The following is a 27,612-nucleotide window of genomic DNA, read 5'->3' on the forward strand; positions in this document are numbered from 1 at the left end:
CTCTAAAATGATTTTTCATACCTCTTTATGTTATATAATTTATCCCATTCTATTTCTCCCTTCCCTTTTCTTCCAGTACAACTTTCTTTCACACCTTAATTTTTTTCACATAACATTCATATGCATTCATATCATACTTACATATCATTTCATATCATCACATTTACATACATATCATATTATCATATATTATCATGCGCATCATAATATCATAATCAGATTATTTCTCCACCCTCTTTCTCAGTAAATTCCTTCTATCTTCTCTACTACAAAGAGTAATTTTTGAGAATTATATATATCCTCTTTCCATGTAGACATACAAACATTTTGACCTTAATGAGTTCCTTAAATTTTCTCTTTCTTATTTACCTTTTTGGGCTTCTCTTATGTCTCATGTTTGGACTTCAAATTTTTTTGTGTAGGTCTGTTTTATTCCTCAGGAATGCTTAGAAATCTTCTATCTTATTGAATATCCATTTTTTCCCCTGAAAGAATATACTCAGTTTTTCTGGATAGGTGACTCTGAGTTGTAAACCTAAATCTTTTGCCTTCCTGAATAACATATTCCATGCCTTTCAACCCTTTAATGGAGATGCCTCTAGGTCCTGTGTGATCCTGATTGCATCTCCATGGTATTTGAATTGTTTCTTTCTGGCTGCTTGAAGGATTTTCTCCTTAGCTTGGTGGCTCTTGAATTTAGCTATTACATTCCTGGAAGTTGTCATCTGAGGTTTTCTTTCTGGATGTGATCTGTGAATTCTTTCAATTTCAATTTTATTTTCTTGTTTGAGGATCTTTGGGCAGTTTTCTTTGATAATTTCTTGTAATATGGTGTCCAAGTTTTTTCCTTGATCATGGCTTTCAGGTAATCTACTAATTCTTAAATTGCCTCTTCTAGATCTATTTTCTAGGTCAGTTATTTTTTCAATAAGATATTTCATGTTTTCCTCTGTTGTTTTTTTCCCATTCCTTTGATTCTGCTTTATTGTTTCTTGGTTTCTCATGAAATCACTGGTTTCTAGATGGTCAATTCTGATTTTTAGGGCCTGATTTTCCCCTGTCAGTTTTTGGTTCCCTTTTTTCAATTGGTGCATTTCTTCTTGAATCACTTTCATTTCTCCTTGTATCACTTTCCTTTTTTCTTGTTTCATTTTGATTTTACCTCCCCAATTTTCCTCGTTCTCTCTTAATTGGTTTTTGAAGCCTTTTTTGAGTTCTTCCAGAATCTGTGTCCAATCCATATTTTTCTTTTGGACTTTGGGTATGTTTGCTTTGCTTTCACTGTCTCCTTCTGTATTCATACCTTGCTCTGTCTCCATAAAAATTCTTTAGAGTTAGGTTCTTTTTTTGTTGTTTGATCATTTTTCCTATCTAATTATAGGTAGGTTCTGTTTTCTGAGGAGTTGGGGGTACCCTCCTAAACTTCAGTCCTTCCTTAATGTTATTCTCAGTTTATTTTCTAGGTTTTTACCAGTTTCAGTTCTTGGAGGATGATGTGATGATCTGAGGGACTGAGAGTTCTAAGCCCCCTCCCCTTGATGATTCAAATGACCCTTGAGATCCTGAGAGCTCAAAGACTTGCCTTAGGCTTGGTTGTAAGTTTTTGTCTTACCTTTATCTTGATTAGGTCAGGAACTATTTAAATTGTAGCCTCAGGCTTAGGTATACATTTTTATTTTTTTATTTTTTAAGTTTTTTTAAGTTTTTATTTTGAATATTTTCCCATAGTTACATATTTTGTGTTCTTTCCCTCTCCACCAAATCTCCCTAACCCCCCTTAGCTGACTCACAGTTCCTCTGGGTTTTACATGTATCATTGATCAAGATTAGGTATACATTTTTGTTCTTGTTGTATACTTGTTCTAATTGGACACATCCTTGATTGCCCTACCTTGAAGCTCTGACTTGATCTTTAGGCAAAAAGGTCAGTACTTGTACTTAGTACTATTAGCCACCCCAAACTGAATACGTCTTCATCCCAAACCCATACTGGGCCTCTTGACTTTGCTCTGGCCTTACACAGATCAGCCCACTTCAGCCCAGACTACCTTGGGCTAGGACTCCAGACTTTTCCACAGGCTTGAAATTTCAAAGGGTGTTGGTTGGCTTGGACCACTATTTGCCCAGGCAGAATCTTAGGGTCTAAATGTCAACTTTAGCTTAGGTTCCAAACCTGGGACAGCAGATGTGGGGTCAGGGTGTATGGTTTGCTCTTGGCTTGCTCTTCACTCCTTGTAATAATCTTGCTGATTGTGCTCTCTTCTCACCCCAGTGTCCCAGCTGTTCTCTGCCTACCTTTTGGGCTTTTCTTTTCTTGAAAGGTATTTAACTCTGTCTCCTTGTTGGTTCTTTCACTACTGTATTTGTTTTGTGGTGATATTTAAACACTAGTTAGAGAAGATTCTCATGGTGACTCTGGAGCTGCTCTGGTTTACTCCAATACCGTGGCTCTACTCTGGACATCTACAGATTGTTTTCATCAAGGAGCTGGTCTTTCTTTCACTGTCTTTGGTTTTCACATTATATTAATTTCCTTCCACTTGTCAACTACTCTGTGTTACACAGCAATGGTCAGCAAGAGAGGTATATTATATGAGGCAATCTTAGTGCACAAACTCAAGATTGCTAAAATATGTCATTAATAAAACTCATGATAGTCCTAAGCACCAAAAAATACTCTTTTCTAGGTTTTTCTCTCTTGCCACTCCACTTAAAACTTGTGTCTCTCCAGTAGGCCTTTACCTTTTTCTACCATATTCACTCAGTATTCCTAATTTGTTTACCCTTTTGCTTATCTGGAGAAATAAAGTATCTTTCCTGTTTGGGTCTCTGTTAAGCTTCTGGTCAGAATGTCTTCCAGTGCAGCTATTTCTATCACCAACTTAGTTTATGTCTGTCAATCCTCTCCATTCCAAGAATCTATCTATTCTCTGTTTATTTTATTTGGTCTTTGACACAGACTCTCTCCAGGTTGTGCTTGCCATCCTTAATCCTCCCAATCTTCTCTTTTTTTCTATTTTCCAACAAAATTTCACATTAGATTTTCACAACTGGGCATCATTTCAACCATCCATACTAGTTGGGTACATTTTCTACTCCCAGTCTGGTCAGTATATTACTCATTATAATATTCTTTTTCTGTTATTCATAATTTAAATTCTCATGATGACAACTTTAATCTTGTATTGAACTTCTGTTTGTGCCATTTTTGTGTTTGTTTTAAATGACTACAACTAAATCTTGTATTTACTAAATTTTGAATACATTGTATTTGTCCATCAAAATGTAAGCTCTGTGAGGTCTAGAACTGCCTCTAACAGGCACTTAATAAATACTTGTTGATTGATTTACTACAGATGAATCACAAAGTAATTCAGAATCTTCCAAGATGATCTTTATGAACATTTGCTATTACTATATTTAACAGAATTGCAGTTTGGACTGAAGAAAAGGAACACTGAATAGAAAGGTCTAGCATTAGAATCAGGAAGAACTGAGCCCAAGTTCTGCCTTTAACACATACTTCTCTTTCTACTTATATATGTACTCAATAATATCTTTTATGAGTTTTCTAACATACTCATAAACTTTAATAACATGCCATGGCCTACTTATATATCCCATTCATCTTTCTAATGACCTTTGGATTATCTGCGATTTTGATTCCACAGAGATCATGACATTCCTTAATTCAGAACCATATATATACATAATCCAAGTAAACAAGAATATGAAAATAGAGTATGTGTTTGCATTCTTATACAGCAGAAAAACAAAGTAGATTAAAAGTACATCCGCGTCCTATGTCTTGACTATTAATAATGTTCAAATAACTCGAAGACTCCATTTTCTGGAATTACTTTGCCTAGTTCACATTATTTTAATTTATATTTGTTCATAACTCCTAGAGGAAATTATCTATACTTGTTGTACACTCATAGATTAAAAATAAGGGTTGTATTAAAGTGATGTTTTTGGTATCTTTGGTATCAACTTTGGTATCTTTGAAAACAATACAGTATCTCAAAGACAATCCATTGCTTTATCCTCTTCCTCCTCAATTATAATATCTACAAAATATTTGTATCTATCAATCAGTATCTCTCTCTTTTCTTATATAAGAATACAAAGAAGACTGTTTTAGGGTTCTTAATTGTTTAGATTTTGTATATATAGAGGTTTATTGTAATTGGGTGGGAATTGGGTGGGAATAACCATGGTAAACAGAGAAAGGAGGTTCATGAAGGGTTCATCTGGGAAGGCTTCCTGGAACAGATAAATTCTGAATATTTTTAGCAGGAGGGAAGAGATGTAGGTTGGCATAGAATAATGAGAAAGGGAATGAGGTAGGGAAGTATGAACACTATGACCCCCATGTCCATAGGAAATATATTCCAAGACCTACTGTGGATGGCTGAAAGTATACCTGTAAGCAAACACTTGTTGATCCCAACTAATGCAATTTTCTTGTATCTACATACATATAAGAAAGTTTAATTAATACACTAAGCACAAAGGAAGACATTAACATTTAATACAATAATAATAAATTGTATTATACATTATTATATAGTACTGTTCAATAGTTCCCCCTTACCTATGAGAGATCAGTTTTAAGACCCCCAACTGATTCCTGAAACCACAAACACTACCTAATCCTGTACAAAAAGTTTTAAGTTTATCTTTTAATACCTATGTTAACTTTACTGTATGGTGCTGTGCTATCTTTCCCTGCTACCCCTCAGCTTGGTGCTCTGAGCCCTCCCACTGTCTCTATAAAAAAAAAACTCCACAAGAAAGCAAAAAAATTTTCTTGTGATCTCTACTCCATTGGGAAGACTACCACCATTGGGAGGTCACATCCCAGGCAATATCTCCAACAAAGAGAGAGGAGACCTTTGCCTCATCACCACCTCCACTCCCACCCCCAACCTAAGCCATGGTTAACTGAAATTGTAGAAAACAAAACTGAGGATTAGGCGGAACTACTATTCAAAAGGAAGGAGAAAAGAACTGGCAGAGTGAAGGAGAAAACAAGAAAATAATCCTGGATGTAGAAGAAAACATTCCTTATGCATTAGCATTCTTGCCCACTGTTGATATATTTTTCATTATAAATTGAGTAGAGTCCCCTAAAAATTAGAGGGGGGAATCCATATATCATAGGAAAACATGTTTCTCTAATCTTTAGTGAATTATATGACCATACCATAAAGAGAATGAAAGAATCAGTGGATTTGCCTTTATTCATAATTGTTATCTACCTTGAATTAAGTTCTATGAAAACCACAGGTACTAGATATAAATGTACTTTAGAAAGGAATGCAAGAGATTATTGCTTTTTATGATAATTTCAAAAATATCTTAAAAAGTAATGTTTTAATGCTTCTTTGTGGATGTGACTTGGTTCTTGGAGGTTATTGTATAAGAATATAAGCTCTGGTACTTTCTACTCTGTTGAAAAGGATGTGACATATTCCTACACATAGTCTATGGCTCTTTTCCAAGGACCAGCCTAGCTTGTCAGAAATTCCCATTAGCAATAGGCTGGATGGTCCTTGGCCATGGTAACATATGAAAATGTGCCTCTACTGTTCAATCAGTATCAGGAAAAGGAGCAAAGGATGCTAAGAATAATTCAATTTTTCATCATCCAAAAACATGGACTTAAATATATTCTAAATGAGGAGTTCAATGGCCACCAAATCACCATGCTACTGGAGGAAATGAATTATATAAAAATGGATATTTTTGGTTTAAAGAAAAACAGTGGATATAAGAAAGTTGCAGTTAAATGTGAGATAGTTCACAGATTCTATTCATAGAGACAAATAAAACAGTTGGCAGAGTTGCTTTCATCATGAAGCCAAAGGCAACAAGAAATATCATTTCATAGGACATGTGGTCAACTCACTGTTTCTCATGATGAGAATAAGCAGTGAGACCAACATAAAGATAATTTTGGCTTATGTGTCAAGATCTGTTTCAGAAATGAAGAAATAGACAAATTTTATGACGAATTTGATGAAAAAGAACTTAACCTCAATCAACAAATTCTTTAAGACTCCATGACTTCATGAAAAGGTGAGCATGGATAGGAGACCCAAAAAATGCAATGTAAAACTATATATCAGAATCGAGTTTAAAAGAAAGGCTTATTGATATAGAAGTTTCACATATCATAAATATGAATACTTTCTTAAAGAATTACAAGAAAGAGCTAGACATACTGAATACCGAACAAAACCATAAAAACTGAAATATACCAGGCACAAAATGACTAGTTACATATATAGAGGTTATTTCCAAATCTGGTTAACTCATTGACTTTTTGGAGCAATGATCGAAATCAGCACCATAAAGAAGACAGATCATGCTAAAATATGGATTCAAAATAGTTCCAAAATGATTTACTCAGACATTTTATTCATATTAAAAAATTGGGAATGAATAAAGGAATAGATATAGATATAGATTCTCACCATTTCCTTTGGAAGTTTGACAATGTGAAGACACTGTCAGAGTGAGGAGGTCAAAAGAACCTAAAAACAAGTTTATCCAACAAACGTTTGATACCTTCATCTATCAAAAGGATATGGCAGCTTCTCTGGAAATAGATTTAGCAACTTAAAGATACCTGGTAATTTCAAAGAGGGAAGTTTCAACTGAGTGATGAGGCCTATAGGATGAGTTCAGCTGAGTGATGAGGGATATTAAGGAATTACTGGTTTGACTATACCAAATATAAATATCCCTGTCTTATTCAGTTCACTATATGCCATCTTTGCAATGGAATGACCATTTTCCTAATCCCAGTACTATACCTCTCTTAATGAATTGTCTGACTCATTAGCAATCTTGGCTACTATACCACATACTTAACTCATATTGAACTTATTGGGGAATGACTTTTTCTATTATATTTGCATCTATCTCTCATGTCATCTTAGGTATCATACCTTTATCAAAGATATTGGTCATGAAGATTTTTCTCAGCTGACTGCTTTTCTCCTTATTCTAGCTGCACTAGTTTTGTTTTTACAAAAGCTTTTCAATCTTATTTTCAATAAAAGCTAATCAAAATTGCATATTTTATTTTTTATGATAATTTCTATACTTTAAATTTTTCTCATTTGCTATAGATATAGAAGGTCTCCCTTAACATTCTCCTTGATTAAAAAATGTCACTTTTTATATTTAGATATATACACATATATATTTATGGTATGCTCTTTCTTTATGAAGTTCTTTGTGATAACTTTTCTAGCCAAATCTTTAAATATTTGTTCTAGAAATATTCTAGGAATCAAGTTAATTTAGTCAATTAAAGTCAATTAAATCAGCAACAAATATAGAATCATACTCATGATGCAATATGTTGGCAAAAGAGCACTAAGTATAAATCATCATTCTGCAATGCCAATAAGCCCTCATTACCTTTTTCCTCTACTCTCCATACCTTCCAAGCACTCACCTGTGCAAAACTATTATTATTATTATTACTCACCGAATATAAACTATAAAAGCAGAATTCTATTTATAACTGAGATTCTATCCCACAGATCACACTCTACCAAGTAGAATACCACCTATAATCTAATGGCCTGGCAGCAAACACCCTGACTAAGTATTAGAATTTGGACTTAAACATTTGCAGAGTAGCTTTGACCTTCAACACTAACCTTAGTTAGTGATAGCTCAATTACCATTATCACTCAAGGACAAAACAATTTTAAACAAAGTGAGGCTGGGTACCGAAAGAAATAGGAGAGATTCTTGTGTTCACAAGAGTAGATCAGGATTTGGGATCTTAATGTGTTGGGTACTTAATTCAGTTTTGTTGAATAGATGAATGAATGAAGAGAGGTAAGATAAAGACTAGTGAAGGCTTGAACCCAGTTAAGGAGGAGCTCAACTCTTGGGACACAAGTGGCTACAGGGAAGGTCTTCCCTGATTTTAGTCTATTTTTGGCTTACATGTCACTAGATATAATATCATTATGACAAGGAGGAATGGCCCCAATTAGTCCAGATAGATCCATAATCAATCTTTCTCATATATTAGGTTTTCCCTCTGTAAGGTCAATTTGTATCCTAGAATACATTTTTGCATGTCTTAACTAATATCTACTTTTCATCATGAAAACTTAAGAAGTGGAAAAACATGCTTTTTTCCCAATGATGTTGATCACCAGAATATATTTTTATGGTCACATGATTACATGAGAAGTGAAAAAAAAATAAGCTTCCACTTTTTAATTGTTTGGTAACTATTAAAAAATAATTCAATTCAGTAGAATAAAATTCAATTTTATAGGCTCTCCTCCAATAAGAAGTCTGCCATTTATATGTTAAGATAATAAAAGATTTCTTGGCAGATGCAACCACAGACATAACTTTGTTCTATATTCTTAGATTTATTAATATCACAAGGCAATAAAAAATGAGGACATATGCTCCCCAAAGGTGTTTGCATACATTATGGAGGATATCCTGTGCAGAGTCCAAATGGAAAAGGGATTTTCTAAGGACCATGAGGTCCTCCAGTTTCTCCTCTTTGTGGAGAACATTGTGTTGATTACATCAAGCACTGAATGTGTCTCTTAAATAAAATTCACAATTGTTTGAAAGAATATGGCCTAGTTTCCGGGGAAGATGGTGGCTTAGACAGAGTGAATCTTAAAACCTCCGCACCCTTACACATCTAGATAGAAAACAATGTGCTTTGAGAAGAAAGAGGACCAAATCTAATAATGGGACAGATCAGGGGGAACCCTATTACAGCATAACTAAAGAAGTACACCAAGAAAAAGGCTTCAATTCTTTAACTGTTGGGTCTGAGGGTGTAGAAGGGGAATCCCAGGATCCCAGGACACCTCCCACATGTGCTGTGCAGAGTCCCCAGTGGCCTGGGACATCTCAGGGCCAGTGGGTGCACAGGTTGGGAGAGAGGACCTTGCTGGCACCAGACTGAGGGAGTTAAACACAGGCACTGGAGAGGTGACTGGAGGAGAAAACCAGAGAAATGCAGCAAAAACTCCAGGAAGATGGTGGCTTAGAGAGAGCCAAACCCCACACCACAGACAGCTTGACTTCCTCATACCTGAGAAAGAATGCAAGGCTTCAAGAGGAAAGAAAACCAGATCAAACATAGTGGACAGCGCAGGGGGACCCCACTGCTGGAGAGCTCAGTTCAGGAAAAACACTCCTTCTTGTCCCCCCACATTTTTTATCTGTTTGTTTGTTTTTCCCTCCCCTCAAGGTTTTAGCCTCAGGGCAGATAAAGCAGTAAGATTAATCCAATCAGTAGAGGATTAATCCCAACAATTGTACAGACAAGAAGTCTTCAGAGGGCAGAGAAAGTAACTATAAACCTCCATTGCTAGCTGGGGGAAGATCCTTCATCAAAGATCATTAAATATATCTGCTCAAACTAGCAGAACAAGGAAGGGAAAAAACGTGAGTAAGCAACAGAAAAAGAGAAGAGAAATGACAATTGACAGCTTCTTTCAAGGAAGTGAAAAGAGAGCAAATGAAACAGAAATAGAAGAAGAGGAAGTACTTCCAGCAAACTGGACACAGGCTTTGGAAGATCTCAAAATTCAATTAACTCAAGAATTTAAAACTCAATTAACTCAAGAACTTCAGGAACTCAAAAAGCAATCAAGAGAGGCTGAAGACAATTTGAAAAAGGAAATACATGAGCTAAAACAAGAAAATAAAGTATTAAAAGCCAGAATTGGCCAGCTTGAAATTGAAGCAAAGAAGGCAAAAGATGATCTACAAAGAAAATCAGACCGGAAAGAGAAGGATGACCAAAAAGCAGAGATGAAATTCAGTCTTTAAAAAACAGAACTCAACAACTAGAAGCAAATGACTTCACAAGGCAGCAAGAATATATTAAACAAAATTTACAAAATGAAAAATTTGAGGAGAATATGAAACACCTCATTGATTCAACCAAAGATCTGGAGAACAGAGCTAGAAGAGACAACTTAAGAATTATTGGTTTACCAGAACATCATGGTAAAAGAAAAAGTTTAGATAGCATTTTACAAGAAATTATCAGAGAAAATTGCCCAGAAATTATTGAACAAGAGGGAAAAGTGGAAATCGACAGAATCCACAGATCACCTCCTACATTTAATCCACAACTGACAACTTCCAGGAATATTTTAGGCAAATTAAAAAACTACCAGACCAAGGAAAAAATATTACAAGCTGCTAAAAAGAAGTCATTCAGATATTAGGGAACCACAGTTAGGATAATACAGGATCTGGCCACATCTACATTGAAGGACCAGAAGGCATGGAACACAATATTCCAGAAAGTAAGAGAATGGTCTACAACCAAGAATCAACTATCCAGCAAGAATAACTATATTATTGCAGGGGAAAGTATGGTCATTCAATAAAATTGAGGACTTCCAAACATCCATCAAGAAAAAACCAGACTTAAACAGAGAGTTTGCTGCCCAAACCCAAAACTCAAGAGAATCAACATAAGGTAATTAAGAGAATGGGGGGAGGAGAAAAAATTTATTTTCTTTAAGGGACACAACAAGTTCGATCAATTTATATACCAAGAAGAAAAGAAGGTATTGGCAAATATTAAAAATTATTATTACCAACAGGGTAACTAGAAGAAGTTTACATAGAGGGAACAGGGACAAACTGTATAGGATAAAATGTCAAGCAATATATAAAGATATATGTGTGTATGTATAAGTATATACAAAACTGGGGGGAAGAAGATAATAATAAAAAAAATAGGAAAACAAACAAAAAGGAATAAATTTATATTCCATAAAGAAGTGCGTGGGACCAACAGGGAAAAATAATAATACACTATAAGGTAAAGAGGTTAGAGAGAGGAAATATTCAATATTTAAGTGCATTGAAATCAACTTGGAGAAGAACAATCAGATCCATAGGGGCAGATAATTGATTCATGCCCTATAGAGAAGTAGAAGAGTAACAAAGGGACTGATGGGGAGGGAAGCAATACTAGGGAGGGAGAGGGCTTGGGGGGAGCACAGCTGTGGCTTTAAAGAAAAATAAGAGAGGAATAAGAAATGAGGAGGAGAAAGGGAAGTAAAACAAGGGAGGGGATTATAGGAACTGATTAAAAACAAAACACTGATATAGAAAGAAAGAGTGAAAGAAGAAAGGACAGGACTAGGAGAGAGAAGCAAAATGTCTGGGAATACACAGTTGATAATTATAACTCTGAATGTGAATGGGATGAACTCGCCTATAAAATGGAAGCAAATAGCAGAGTGGATTAGAAACCAAAATCCAACCATATGTTGTCTACAAGAAACACACATGAGACAGACCGACAGACATAAAGTGAAAATGAGAGGATGGAGCAAAATCTTTTGGGCTTCAAATGAGAAATAAATGCACATAAATCATCAGCATTTCTATATATTTCCAACACAGCAGCAAGAGGTAGAAAGAGAAACACCACTTAAAATCACCCTAGACAATATAAAATGCTTAGGAATCTATCTACCAAAACAAACACAGGGATTATATGAAAACAACTACAAAACACTTTCCAAACAATTAAAACTAGATCTAAACAATTTAGAACTATACCCAAAGAGCGATAAAAGAATGCCTGCCCATTGAACCAGCCATATGATTGCTGAGATTGTACCCCAAAGAGATCATAGATAAGTAGACTTGCACAAAAATATTTATAGCTGTGCTCTTTGTGGTGGCAAAAAACTGGAAAGCAAGGGTATGCCCTTCAATTGGGGAATGACTGAACAAATTGTGGTATATGTTGGTGATGGAATACTATTGTGCTCAAAGGAATAATAAACTGGAGGAATTCCATGTGAACTGGAAAGACCTCCAGGAATTGATGCAGTGAAAGGAGCAGAGCTAGAAGAACATTGTACAGAGACTGATACACTATGGTAAAATTGAATGTAATAGACTTCTGTACTAGCAGCAATGCAATGACCCAAGACAATTCTGAGGGATTTATGGAAAAGAACATTACCCACATTCAGAGGAAGAACTACAGGAGTGGAAACACAGAAGAAAAACAACTGCTTGAACATTTGAGTTGATGAGGACATGATTGGGGATATAGACCTGAAAAGACCACACCCATGCAACTATCAATAATGTGTAAATAAGTCTTGACTGACCACACATGTTAAAACCAGTGGAAATGAGAGTTAGCTGTGAGGGAAGGGGGAGGTTGAGGGGGTGAAGGGCAAAGTAAAAACATGAATTATGTAATCATGGAAAACTTTAATAAAAATAAAAAATTTTAAAAAAGAAAGAATATGGCCCAATAATCCATAGAGGATAATCTATGCGGGTAAAGAATCTTTATTGTCCATGCTATAATAAACATTTGGATGGATAGCTTGAACAGACACTGAAGACAGACAACAAACTGGGCCCAGGAATGCATAAAAAACAAAGTAGTCTACTTTGCATTTGAGAAATTGTACTTTCAGTGACCCTATATTTCTCCTTGATTAAAAAAATAATCATGTCTTCAACACCAATATTCCTCAAATAATGCTAAATGCCTACAAGTCAATGGAACATCCCAATTTTCAAGAAATCAATATTATAAGGTCACCAAAAAGGAAATGGAGAATCATATGGTATATGCAAATAAACTTGATTGCATTATTGATCATAATGCATATAAGAAGTGATATAAAAGACATCACAAAAGAAAATGAATAAACAGAAAGAAAGTAGTTTGGTCATAAACAAAGGCAAGGATTTCAAAAGGAAAGACCAGTCTTCTAAGACTGCCATATACTGTGAAAAGACCCCATTCTTAGAATCAAAGATCTGAAGTGGAAAAGGATCTTAGAGCCATCTGGTTCAACCCCTTCATTTTACAGACAAAGAAAGTGAGTTTTTGGGATTTTAAATGATTTACCCAGTTGCACAGGTAACATGTGTCAGGAAGGATTGGAACACAGTTTCCACAGAGTCCAGAGCCAATGCACTTTCCATTGTACCACATTGATTGCCTCTATAATAAATATAGACTCATATGTGGAAAACTATTGGGACGATATATACAAGAATCTCTCAGGATGAGGAAGTGTGAATGACTTAAAATCATCACTTCTGGAGGAGGAAGGACCCAATCTTTCAACTCTATCTAATTCTATTACATTGATTAGTAAGTCCATTTCAAATAGTAGTATAAATGACTAAAACCAAGTTCCCCTCGAGATAACTGGAGTTATCATTATAACATAGTTAATCCTCTGACTTAAAATCAAGACATAAAATTAAAAATAATTAGTTAAATGTGTTTATTTTAAAATAAATTTTAATAGATGTATTATATAAAATAAAATTAATAAAGTATTTATCAAGCATTTATTATATATCTGGTATTATGAAAGCCCAGAATAATACTGTACTGAGTTTTAACCAACCCTGGCTCTGCACAATAGTCATATTATATGGCTTGTCTTAATTGAGAACTTCAAACTATTTTTTCTCTTTCAGAAGCAGCACGACTTCTCTGGATCACTTCTTGCAGATAGTACCAGATACAATGACACTTGAAATAAAGGCAGAAATACTGTTGTGAGTTTCCAGTGTTAATATTTCAACTCCAAGACAAGAAGTAGTTGGAAGGGATCTTAGATATCATCTAAAAAATACCCCCTGTTGACAGAAATACTGTTAGTTATTCAGACTTTATCATGAACTGTTTATGTGAGGTGGCTTTTTTCCTGAAAACCAGGCAGAAGTCAATTTCACTAAGGTCTGCAATTTTCAGAATGGGGAGGGATAATTTTGAAACAAGGGGAATTGGATCTGAAAGGGACCTAAGAGTTCAACTCTAACTACATAGGGGACAATAGAGGTCTGAAATGTTAGGTAACTTGTCCAGTGCCAGACAGCTAGTAAGCATCTGAGATATTTGAATCCCCGAACTTCCTGATGGCAAGTCTAACACATTCTACCCACTCCTTTCTCTGTTTCCCTTGAATTACATAGACACATATTCAGGGTGAAAAAAAGACCCCTTTCACTCCCATAATTTTTGCTTCAGTAGGATTCAGCACCAAAAGCATTGGATGTCTGAAAATCCAAAGGAAAAAAGACTTGATAGAGAAGAGAGGGACTCAAAAAACATGGGGAACTAACTTCATTGGCTTCTGTTTTATGAGGGGTCAACCTAGTTTCCTATATAATCTATTTCTTTAATTTTTAGTTTCTTGTTTATTTTTCAGTTGCTCAGCAACATCATATATGTGACTGATAAAGGAGAAAATGAGATTCAAAGTTTTAGTGGAGTTTTAAAGTTATCCAATTCATGTGCTCCAGAATTTGTGTCTTAAAGTGCTGGAAAATTGTATAGAAAGCTTTCTTCTGGTTGTTGACTTTAAGAATAGTCTAGTAAATAGTCATCACTAGGGTCAGAAAAAGTGAGAAACAGAAGGGAAGAGAAGTGATAAATTTACTCTATGGAAAATTTCAAAGATTGAACAAAAGTAGGAGAGGATATAGAGAGAACATCCCACAATAAAAAGGTGGAGATGGGGAGGAAGCATCTCATTTATGTGTGTGAAATCAGTCTACCTTCGTTAAGACAGCAGTCCTATGAAAACTACAAATATAGCAGCATCCTGATTATTTAAGAGAAAAAACACTAATTTTCAAGTTGGTACTATTTCTGGCTCCTCCAATCTGCTCTGCAGGAAGTGTTGGAGTGTTGATAATTAAAGAATCACTATGGTATACTAGGCAATGATAAAACATTGCCTTCGGAATCAGGTTCATGTTGTCTTGTGGCTGTGACAATATCAGATTTCATCCTGCAAGAATGTCATGAATATGCTTTAGTAATTTACTCCTTTCTACTTGCCAGGTTTAAATTAACATTGTAATCCTTGTGTCACTTTTCCTTGGTAATAAATCAAAGAATGTCTGAAGCAAAGATTATCATTAAAGAAGAACACTAAACTACTGCACACTAAAATAACTTATAAATATCTTTTTTTTACTATGTGCCCTTTTAAACTAACCATGCAAGAAGCAATTGGGGCAAGGAAATTACTAAGTGGTGGTCAGTAGAAATGGAAGCTGTGTTGGAGCTTAGTGTAAAGAACCTCCTACATATTTCAGCTTTCTGTTATAGGAAAGTGCTGCCTTCTGAGGTGTTCCCAGCCACTGTTAGCATTCAGGGACAAACCACTGACTAGAGATAGTGTAGAATGGATTCTTATATTAAGGAGAAATTGAAGTAGATCATTCCTGAGAAAATTTTCCAGCCTGGATTCTCATGGGCTCATAGATGTATTACTGAGTTCAAATTCTTTATTTATAGGTGAGAAAATTGATGCCCTGAGACCGTGAGTGACTTGCCCAAGGTCACAGTCAGTTTGATGCTGTCCTGGAAACCAGGTCTTCTTATTATAAGTCTAGCATCCTGTAACCAATACATGGACCCATATCTCTATAATTCTATTAGGAATATTCAAATCAAGGGCGAATATATGGCTCTTTTAATCCATGTGATTCTTGCTTCAAAGGGAAAAGCAGTAACATTTTTCCATGAGCCAAAACTGAGGCTGAAACAAATTTGGAGATTTGAGATGGAAATCAATGTAAGAAATCAATTAAATGTCAGGGGAAACATGGTGAGACCAACCTCTGAAAAATTGAGGGAGGCTGGTTAGAAGGTAATGATTGGGAGTGGGTATGAAGAGGAAGGATTTACAAAATTAGTTTCTCTTGCCTAAGGTAGCTTCCCTGGCTTGATCTCCTTTATTTTTCCTTAGATATATAAGTGAAAGAATGGGCAATGACTTATAAAAATCAATGGCATTGGTTACAGAAGCCATGCAGGAACCCTATGCCCTACCACTCCCAAACAAGGAAATGGGAAATAATTAGCTCCCAGAAATGCAGCTCACCTGATGCACTTCAGCCTAGTTTGATATTTTCTCTTCTAGCTTAGCACTAGGTCCTTAACTCCTGGACTGAAAGCTTGCAAAGTAGACTTTACATATGTAACCTGTGGTTCAGAATGGTAGCTCTGAGTTCACAAGCAACAGATTTAATCTTGCAAGATTTTTGATAGTTATTAGAGAAGCTGCATGGCTTGTTTTGCCTTTAGGGAAACTAGATATTAGATACAAGTATCTCAATAAGGATTTTTTTTCTATCTCTCCACTAGGGGTCTCAAATTTCCCCACAAGTATCAGGTTATAATCAACATTTAAGAATAGAACATCTTTATTAAAAGAAATGTAAAGAAGAGAAGGGAGTAATTGTTGGTTCACTAGAAATTGACCTTCCAGTGTTTTCTTCCCTTTTCTGCTCCCTTAGAGGGTCTTTCTCAGTCCTTGAAAATTCACAGTAACAACTAATCAAACAATCAAATCCTGTCTTAAAAATGGTCCTGAGGCCAGTTGAATGCCATTGCCCCTTTTCCTCTTTTCTGGGATCTGATGTTTTCAGCATCTGCTGCCTTTAACCCATCTCCCCACCATTCTCATCATTTTTGTATTTGCCAGGTAACTACTGTCTTCCAAAATGGTCCTACAGTCATCCTGGCTCCCAGCTTTCATGGCTAGTCCAGAAACTCCTCAGAAAGGATCTGGATGCTGTTGTCTTTATCTTGTAAGATCATATTCTCTGTATAGTACACCAGCTCCTGATGGGAAACCCAGGACAGGAAGCTGACAACAAGAAAGCTCCCCTTTTCCTTGTTCATAAGCCTTGAACTTATGGTATTATGAGAAAAGGCTACTCTGCTCTTTTCTGTTCCCAGCACTTTAAGCCCAAACCTTTTCAGTGTATACCTATGACATATATACATATAGCTATGCAGTATATACATACCAGTGTATATATGCCCATTTTATAGATATAATACATATACAATGCTTCTATATTTATATATGCATGTTTCTCTATAATATGCATACATGTGTGTAAAATATGTATGAATAAGGGAAATGCAGTAGAGTGAATTTTTTCTGCAAATGTGTCTACACCAAAATCTTTAGAAAACATAATTATGTCCCAGATAAAGAATAATTAAAATTGAATCTACAAGATAAGACAAACATTATACAAAGTAAAACAAAATAAAGCAAGACCTCATGAAATAATGTAGGAAAAATTAAATACTTCAGAGTTTCAATTTATTGTTTCTCCCTTTTATCAATGCCAACCCCCAAATTATAACATAAACCTGGCACAGTCAGCATAGGTGGCCTTGTAGCTTTGTTTTTCAGGATTTGGCTATAATCTCTTTTCTAGTACTTCCCCAGCAGAGATGTCTGAACAACTCCCTTTCACCTGTATCCCATAAGAGGAGTCAGACACTGTTTCTACTAAGTTGCATGAAGAAAATAGGGACTAACTGGAGGGGATAGGGCAGAAGATACAGATTACCACAGGTTATAGGTCCAGCTACAGGGGAAAGAACTTCCATGACTGAAGGAAAAGAAATTCAAGCGGGGACAGCTTTTTCCTCTAGGCCTCTGTACCCTCCAACAGTGAGGAAGATGAGGATATCCAAACTTGGGAGGATCCATGTAACAAAGGGGGGAGGCCAAACAGTGAGGAGCAAAGTTAGAGCGAAGTCAATAGTGATACATGAACAAGACTAAAAGATCAAAAGTGACAAAAGAAGAAAGTTAGAATCAAAATCCAGTTCACAAGCAGATAAACCGACAGAGAGAATGCAAAAGGAGCTAAGAGCACAATGAGCATATATTATTACAAAAAGGAAAATGAACCAACATCCTTCAACAAAAAAGAGAAATCCTGAAGAATCCCTGGAGATTATGAGAAATGTTGTGAGGAAGATAAGATTAGTTATTGATTAGGTATTAAGTACATAGCAGGAAGGAGCTGGAGCTGGAAATTCCAGGATGGAATGAGGGAGCAGGAAGAAGTGACTTGTGCTCTGGGAAGGACTCCATTAGGGGTTAATACAAACTGTGGTTAGCCCTGGGAGCACTCAGAGTAAAAGGACATCCTGTATCCTGATTTTCCTCGGGATCTTGGGTGGTGTGGCACCTAGCAAAGAGGACAAGATCTACAGTGCCAAAGGAAGAAGGAGAAGTTTGAGATCTGGTGGACAATGTTTCAAGCATTCCCTCACAACCTGGTACCTGAGACCACCTTGACTCCTGGCATCCAGAGATCATCAGCGGATTGCAGTGAGAATCCCAAAGCCACAAAACCCTTAGCTGTACTCAAGCCTGGCAGGTTCCAGGTCCGAGGCAGTCACCCAGAGACTCCATTTACAGCTCCTTGGACCTATTAGTTTAGATAACTAAGTTAGTGTAGTAATAAGTCCTTCCCTTTCCCTGTGGGGTTTTGTCATTAAGGTTTAAGGTTTTAGAGTAGATATTCCTATCCCTCCTTTTAATTGTTCATTATTAAACCAGTTATATCCTGTTACCTTGCCTGTGAGACTCAAAGCCTTTGGCTCAGGAAGGCAGTTGGTCAACCGTCCCTTTTGACAGTTAGGAGCTGCTTGGCTGTTCAAGTCTTCAATGTCCAGGTCTAGTCTCTCATAAATCCCAGAGTGTGTTCCCACAAACCACTTAGTTTATTTATAATATCCCTGGTGACCCCATTGCCTTATTAATATTTTCCACAGAAATAGCAAGAAACAGTTCAAGCAAGAAATAAAACTATTGAAGAAAAATTTTAGGGATGAAATTTGATTGGAAAGTAGAGTTCTTAATGTAGAATTTAAGAAGGCAAACATCAGGAAAAAAATTTAAAAATGATGGAAAATCTCTGCAAATGCTCTGAAAGTGAAAATGACATTCAAATGCAAACATGCAGAAGTAGAAGAAAATTTAGCAGAAGAGAATCAAATGGTAACAAATAAAAACATACAAATTACATAAAAGATAAAACATTTGGACCTGAAATTAATATAAGAAGAGATAATTTAAGACTTATAATTGTCCCAGATGAACATGAGAAATGGAAAAAAAATTGAATAACATATGATAGAATATAATATACCTACACTCCCAGAATTTTTGAATATCACAAACAAAATTCTAATAGATCAAATCCATAGACTGCTGCCAGGGAAAATTTCCATACTTAAAACTCCAGTCCATTTAGTGATTACATTTAACAATTTCAATAATGGACAACAAATCTTATAGGAAAAAAGCATCAAGGGAAAAAATGTAGTAATACTATTTTTGAACAAACAGGATTTCTCTCTAATCAGAAGAAATAAGAGGATTAATAAAATGGCATATTATGAAAAAGGCAAAGGAATTCAAATTGCATCTTAAAATCCCATGTCCTGCAGAGATAAATCTTATAATCAATTAAATAAATCAAACATGAAAATCACTTCAGAAAGAGTGGGTTCTGAGAAATTGTTGGTGGAAAGGGAGAGGAACTGAGGAGAGTAACATATTTGACTTGTAACTGCTCTAAAAAAGAGAAACATAATTTTTAAAGAAAATACTAAATAAAGTCCATTTTCTAATTTTTTTCAGTCTACTGATTATAGAAAAAATAACCCAAATTTATGTATGAAGGAAAAAAGAGAGGTTATTAAGGTTCAAAAATTACCTAAAGGGCTAAATATTTAAGAGATGGACTATATACATGTACTAGATATAAACAATACATTATGAATGAATCAGTGTTTTTTGTAGAAGAGATAAAATAGTGGAAAGTAGCACAAGGAAAGAGAGTGTAGTAGTAAGAGACAAGAGAATTTTCCTCACTAATCACTTACTATGGGCAAGTCATTTAATTCTTTTGCGCATTACTTTTCTCAACTGTAAAAAGAGCAGGCTGGACTAAATCCCTTTAAAATCTTTTCTAATTCTAAATTGAGGTCCTATGAAGATGTAACTCCACTAGGAGTTAAATTACAATCATAATTGAGAAGAAAGGGGTTTAATCTCTCAATAAGAACAGGGACTATGGGTGCCTTGGGTAAAAATAATTAAAAGGGAGGAAAGGTATGTCCAACTCCAAAATGAAAAGCAAGAATTCCACTAATTAATGCTCCCACCCTGTATGGGAGCATTCATTAGTGGTAAGAGATATATGGGTCTTGTAACTGGTCTTAAGAAAAATTTTAACTATACATGGCTCAAAAATTTATATTAATTATTATATTAAATTATATATTAAATATTAATTCTGAAAGTGGAATCCCATACCAGGAGAGAAAGTATATATACATATACATATATACATATATATATATATATATATATATATGGAGAGAGAGAGAGAGAGAGAGAGAGAGAGAGAGAGAGAGAGAGTGTAAGAGGGAACACAGAAAGAGACAGAAAGAGTTAGAGTAACCTAGCTTTAGGAGTATTAAATGATCCTAGTAAGGACTAAGTATAAGAAAAGGCCTCGTGATTCAGGATAAAGTAATTTAAAGCACACTACATTATACCATTGCTATTTAGTACTGTTTCCTTCATGAACTGATGTGCCTAAAAATGGACCATGGAGAAAGAGGAGGAATAGAGGAAATATTTCTTTAAATATAATAACATAGTTATAGGATAGAAGAGAAAATTCAAATTTGGTGATCCAAAAATTGTATCCTCATGAAGGACATAGAGGGAATGAAGAATAAGTAAAGGAATAGTCAATTGGAAAGTAGAATTCAAATTAGATCATAAAGGGAAAGAATAAAGAAAAAGACAAAAGAGAGGAAATTTTCTCAAAAGAATGTGATTTATAATAACTACATGCCTAGCTGGACAGGGGTAAAGAAAGTCCAAAAGAAGAGGAGAAAATATATATAATTTTTAGCAAGTTAGCTAGGTCGCTAGATAACTTAAGAAAATTTAAGGAACTTGTTTGGTATAGAACTGACTATTAAGGGTAGGATGGCAAGGAGAGTTTCTGGTTAGCATCAAAATAGTGCAAGCAAAACAAAACAGAGTAATAAAGTACTGATTTAAAAGAGGAAGAAAATATAAAAAATGGATACTAAAGAAATGAGTGGAGAAAAATATAAGCCTAATAATTATGTTTTTAAATATAAATGTATTTAATAATCTAATAAAATGAAGGAGAATGGCAGAAGAAACAAGAAAAATGAGTACTGAATAATTTACTACTGCATTATCATAAATAAAATTTTCAAGTAGATATACACATTGAAATTGAGTATCTGAAGAGAAAGAGGGAGGTGGAAAAAGAAAGGTGGTGGTCAGAAAAAAAAACCAAATTTTAGAAGAGGGACAGGATAAAAAAAAGAAAGAGAGGGATAACTGTGGGTGTGAATGAGATGAATTCACCTATAAAAAGGAAGCAAGTAGCAGAATTGAGTAGAAAACAGAATCCAAAAATATATTGTTTATGGCAAGCATACACACAAAGTTAAAATTAGAGGTTAGAGTAGAATCTATTATGCTTCAGCTAAAGTACAAAAAGAAGGGGTAGCAATCATGATCTCAGACAAAGCAAAAGCAAAATTTGTTTTTTGTTGTTGTTCAGTCATTGTTATTTTTTATTCTTCCTGACCTCATTTGGGGTTTTCTTGGCAAAGATACTCGAATAATTTGCCAATTCCTGCTCCAACTTACTTTTCAGATGAAGAAACTTAGACAAAGTTAAGTGACTTGCTCACCATAAAACAGCTAGTAAATTTCTGAGACCAGATTTGAACTCGAGAAGATGGGCCTTTCTGATGTCAGTTCTGGCACTTTATCCACTGTGCTTCCTAGCTGCCCCACCACAAGCAAAAATAGACCTAATCAAAAGCAAAAATTAACCTAATTATCAGAGTAAGGGCAAGGGGGGGTGGTAGACAGGAAAACTACATCTCATTAAAAGGAACCACAGACAATGAAGTAATATCATTATTAAATATATATGTATCAAATATCGTAGCATCCAAATCTTAAAAGAAAAGTTAAATGAACTACAGCAGGAAATGGACAGTAAAACTATACTAATAGGAGAACTCCAACTTTCTCTCCTCAGAGGTAGATAAATCTAACCATAAAATAAATAAGAAGTTAAAGAGATAAATAGAACTTTAAAAAGTTAGATATAATAAACTTCTAGATATAATTGAATGGCAATAGAACTGAATATACCTTTTTTCTCAGCTGAATATGGCACGTAGGCTGAGCGAATACAATAAAAATAACAATTCTACTTAAATGAATTTATTTTTTAGTGCCATACCAACCAAAATGCCAAAGAATTATTTTATTAGAGTTAAAAAGAATATTAAAAAATTTCATCTCGAAGAACAAAAGGTCAAGAATAAGTAATATGCAAGTAACTGAGAAACATTAATGAAGTAAAAAGTATTTTAAAAAACTAAAAATAATCCTCTGTAACAAAAATTAGAATATAACAAATGACTTCAAAAGAGAAGAGACTGCATTTATGCTATCCAATAAATAAAAAATAAATTTATAATATCAAGAAATATCAGGAAATACCAATTTATATTAAGTTTAAATCATAGACAATGAATATCAATACTAATGAAATATATACCAAATGAGAAATCTAAATTCATAAAGGAAAAATGAACAGAATTGCAATCATTGAATATAATAGCAAATTATAATAATTATTGACAGGATGTACCTTAGAACTATAATTATAGAACTCTTTACTGTTCTTTTCTCATTGCAGAGTATGGGTGTTAATATTATAAATAGTGGAAGAAACGGCTAATCTATTCATTGGGTAACATTCAATTAAAATATTTTATAAGAAAAGGCTCTCTGGGTAACAAGTGGGAAGGTAAATATTCAGAAATGATTTAATAACAAAAGGTACTACCAATTAGAGATATTTTTAAAAGTGGAATTATCCAAAGGATGTTATAGCACAGTTGCTAACATCTTCCTGTAAATTGTAAATTGGTTTATTCGATGCTTTCCTTAATAAAAAGAAGGTTGGCAGTAGGAATGGGGGGAGGGAAAGAGAGGTGATATATAGAGAGAAAGACTCAAAAAAGGTACTGAGAAGAAAAGGCAACATTACAACATTTGGCAACTTCAATATATGTGCCAGTTCTTTCAGCTTTCTGGCTGGTAAAGAATCTTATTGCAAGTGTTGCTGTATTTTCACTTTTGTTTTTCCCAGAAAGAAAATGAGCAATGTGTGGTTGTGACTAATAGAACCATTTCTTTGCCATAGTACTAATATCTTTCTGCTTCTCTCTAAGGGATTTTTCTGGTCATTAGCTTGAGAAGACTTCCCAAAAGTCCTAACCTATGGTCATCAGTCCTTTGCTTCAACAATAAAGTATATGACAAATGAGGCTGGAAGGAAGTCAGATCCTCAGATTCTGAGGAGATTCTCAGTGTTATAAGTGAGAGTGAGAGTATTCCAGGCATGGATTACAACTATTCTCCTTCTCATCCATGTAGTTCTATTCTCACATTCCAATTAAATATGCAGACTGGGCATACATATGAATTATGCTTGTAAATTCTACCCAATATCCTCCCTGTACCTAGCATGTTTGTACATATTGTTTGCTTGTTTCTCCTTTTAGAATGTGAGCTCCTTGAGGGCAGGGACTGTCTTTTGCCTCTTTTTTTATCCTCAGTATTTAGCACTGTGCCTAGAACATAGTAGGTAGGCATTTAATCAATATTTATCACCTAATTGAATTTTAGACTAACCAAAAGCACCAAAAACTAGTTTAATTTGTTTTGGTGGCTCAGAACTTAGCTTCAGCTAACTGAATCAGGACCAGTGTTGGATAAAATTGTAAATTTAAAGAAGTTGGTCTTCAGTGCTTTTCATTTCTAATTTCTGTGTATTTCACTCTTCTCAATGGCTCCTTATAGTCACCTTCATTTATACTTTCTAGCAAGGATAAAAACATATTGGACAAATTCAATACTCATTTACTTTATTATTTAATGTCATTCTTTTCAGGAATGCTTAGATTATAGAAGTGGAGTCTAGGTTATCCAAAAGAAATAACCCCAAAGTGGGACTTTGTACATGAGGAGGAAAGATATTTAGGGGTGAAAAGAGTTTTTGCTAAGCACCCTTAAGATGACAGCTTTTAGGCTACCACTTACTTTACCTATGTAAGGCTTAGCCTTTTTTTTAAAACCCCAACCTACTGTCTTCGAATCAATACTAAGTACCAGTTCCAAAGCAGAAGAGTGATTGAGGGCTAGGAAATTGGAGTTAAATCTTATCCAAATTTAAACCTAGGACTTCATGTCTTCAGGTCTGGGTCTCTATCCACTGAGCCACCTAACTGCCCTAAAAGACTTAGCTTTAAAGGACAAAAAATGTAAAGGATATCAGGAGATATTTATTACAATTGCCTCATTTTATAAATGAGGCAATCAACAAACATTGATTAAGCAATTATTATATGCTAGGTAAGGCAAACTAGGTGGCACAAAGAATGAAGCACCTGGCCAGGAGTCAGGAAGACTTACCTACCTAAGTTCAAAGGTGGCCTCAAACATTTATTAGATGTGTGAACCTGAGCAAGTTACTTAGCCCTTGATGCTTCAATTTCCTCTTCTGTAAAATGAGTCAGAGGAGGAAATGGAAAACCACTCTGGTATCTTTGTCAAGAAAAGCCCAAATTGGGTTTCATAAAGTCAGACACAACTGAAACAACTGTATAATGACAACAACAAATATGTCAGGCTCTGTGATAAGTGAAAGGGATACAGAAAAAGGTAAAAATCCCTTGAGAAATTCATGCTCTAATGGGGGAGGCAAGCAAACAACTATATATATATATATATATATATATATATATATATATATATATATATACATACACACACACACACACACATACACACACACACAAGCTATATGCAAGATAAATGGAAAACAATCAACAGAGAAAAGGAGTTCAAATTAAGAGGGACTAAAAAAGACTTCCTACAGGAAGGCAAGATTTTACCTGGAATTTGACAGAAGACAGGTGTCAGAGCTAAGGAGGGAGAAGTTTCTAGGAATAGGAGAGAACTTGTGAAAATATCTAGATTTGAGAGATGGAGCACCTTGTTTGAGGAATAGCAAAGAGGCACTGAGCTGAAGATGGGGGAGATGGATGGGAAGGAATATGACTGGAAATGTATAATATGAGGTTACGAGGGTCGTTAAGAAACAGAAAATTTTATATTTGATCCTAGACATTCTTGGGGAACCTACAAAGAAGTAGCGGATGATATAGTTAGAGATGTATTTTAGGAAGATCACTTTGACAGTTTAATGGGGGATAAATTGGAGTGGGGAGAATTTTGTATCAGGTGAGTCAACCCAAAGCTTGTTGCAATAATCCTGGTGTAAGATAATGGCCTGGACTAGGTTTGTGGCAATGTCAGAGGATAGAAGGAGATGTATTAAAGAGATGTTACAAAGGTAAAATCAATAGACCCAAATTAATTTACCTATTTAGCGCCATACCTATCAAGCTACCAAAAAACTTCTTTACTGAATTAGAAAAAACTATAACAAATTTCATTTGGAAGAACAAAAGATCAAGAATATCAAGGGAAATAATGAAAAAAAATGTGAAGGAAGGGGGTCTAGCAGTACCAGATATTAAACTATACTATAAAGCAGCAGTCATCAAAACAATATGGTACTGGCTAAGAGATAGAGAGGAGGATCAGTGGAATAGACTTGGGGTAAATGACATCAGCAAGACAGTGTATGATAAACCCAAAGAGCCCAACTTTTGGGACATGAATCCACTATTTGATAAAAAACTGCTGGGAAATTTGGAAAACAATATGGGAGAGATTAGGTTTAGATCAACATCTCACACCCTACACCAAGATAAATTCAAAATGGGTGAACGACTTGAATATAAAGAGGGAAACTATAAATAAGTTAAGTGAACACAGAATAGTATACTTGTCAGATCTCTGGGAAAGGAAAGACTTTAAAACCAAGCAAGAGTTAGAGAAAATTACAAAATGTAAATTAAATGGTTTTGATTATATTAAACTAAAAAGCTTTTGTTACAAACAAAAACAATGTAGTCAAAATCAGAAGGGAAACAACAATTTGGGAAAAAATCTTTATAACAAAAAACTCTGACAGGGGTCTAATTATTCAAATATACAAGGAGTTAAAGCAAATGTATAAAAAATCAAGCCATTCCCCAATTGATAAATGGGCAAGAGACATGAATAGGCAATTTTCAGGTAAAGAAATCAAAAGTATCAATAAGCACATGAGAAAGTGTTCTAAATCTCTAATAATTAGAGAAATGCAAATCAAAACAACTCTGAGGTATCACGTCACACCTAGCAGATTGGCTAAAATGAAAGAAGGGGAGAGTAATGAATGTTGGAGGGGATGTGGCAAAATCGGGACATTGATGCATTGCTGGTGGAGTTGTGAAATGATCCGGCCATTCTGGCTGGCAATTTGGAACTATGCCCAAAGGGCTATAAAAGACTGCCTGCCCTTTGATCCAGCCATACCATTGTTGGGTTTGTACCCCAAAGAGATCATAGATAAACAGACTTGTACGAAAATATTTATAGCTGAGCTTTTTGTGGTGGCAAAAAACTGGAAAAGGAGGGTATGTCCTTCAATTGGGGAATGGCTGAACAAACTGTGGTATATGAGGGTGATGGGATACTATTGTGCTAAAAGGAATAATAAACTGGAGGAGTTCCAGGCGAACTGGAGAGACCTCCGGGAACAGATGCAGAGCGAAAGGAGCAGAACCAGAAGAACACTGTACACAGAGACTGATATACTATGGTAAAATCGAATGTAATAGACCTCTGTACCAGCAGCAATACAGTGACCCAGGACAGCTCTGAGGGATTTATGGTAAAGATGCTACCCACATTCAGAGGAAGGACTGCAGGAGAGGAAACATATAAGAAAAACAGCTGCTTGAACGCATGGGTCGGGGTGGATGTGAGTAAGGATGTGGACTCGAAACTACCACACCAATGCAACTACCAACAATTTGGAAATAGGTCTTGATCAAGGACACATGACAAAACCAGTGGAAATGTGTGTAGGCCATGGGTGGGGGGAGTGTGGGGGGGGGCGAAGGGGAAAGTAGGAGCATGAATCATGTAACCATGTTAAAATGAATATTAATAAATGTTTAAATTTAAAAAAAATCAATAGACCTTGGTACAGATTGGATATGGTGGATGAAAGAAAATAAGAAATCAAGGAGGAGGGGAAAGCCTGGAGGATTGGGAAGATGATGGTACTTTGGACAGTAACAGAAAATTAAGAAGTGGGAAGGTTGGGGGGTAGTAATGAAATAATTTTTGGACATGTTGAGTGTCCACAGGTACAGCTTCAGATGCTCTGTAGGCCTTTGGAGATGTGAGAATGGAGGTTAGTAGAGAGGTAAACAAATCAGCTTTTAAATTATTAAATTAATTAAATCACTACCAAAGAGGTGATAATTGAATCTATAGGAGCTAATGATGCTGATGCTGCTGAAGTTAATCATAGCTAGCATTGATATAATGCCTTACTAAGTACTAGGCATTGTATTAAACAAATTACGAATATTATCTCATTTATCCTCATAACAACCCTGGAAGGTAGGAACTATTATTAGCAAAGTTCTGCAGATAAAGAAACCGAGACAAATAGGTTAAGTGACTTGACCAAGAA

Source organism: Gracilinanus agilis, chromosome 3, assembly GCF_016433145.1.
Source record: "Gracilinanus agilis isolate LMUSP501 chromosome 3, AgileGrace, whole genome shotgun sequence".
In the NCBI taxonomy this organism is placed as follows: Eukaryota; Metazoa; Chordata; class Mammalia; order Didelphimorphia; family Didelphidae; genus Gracilinanus; species Gracilinanus agilis.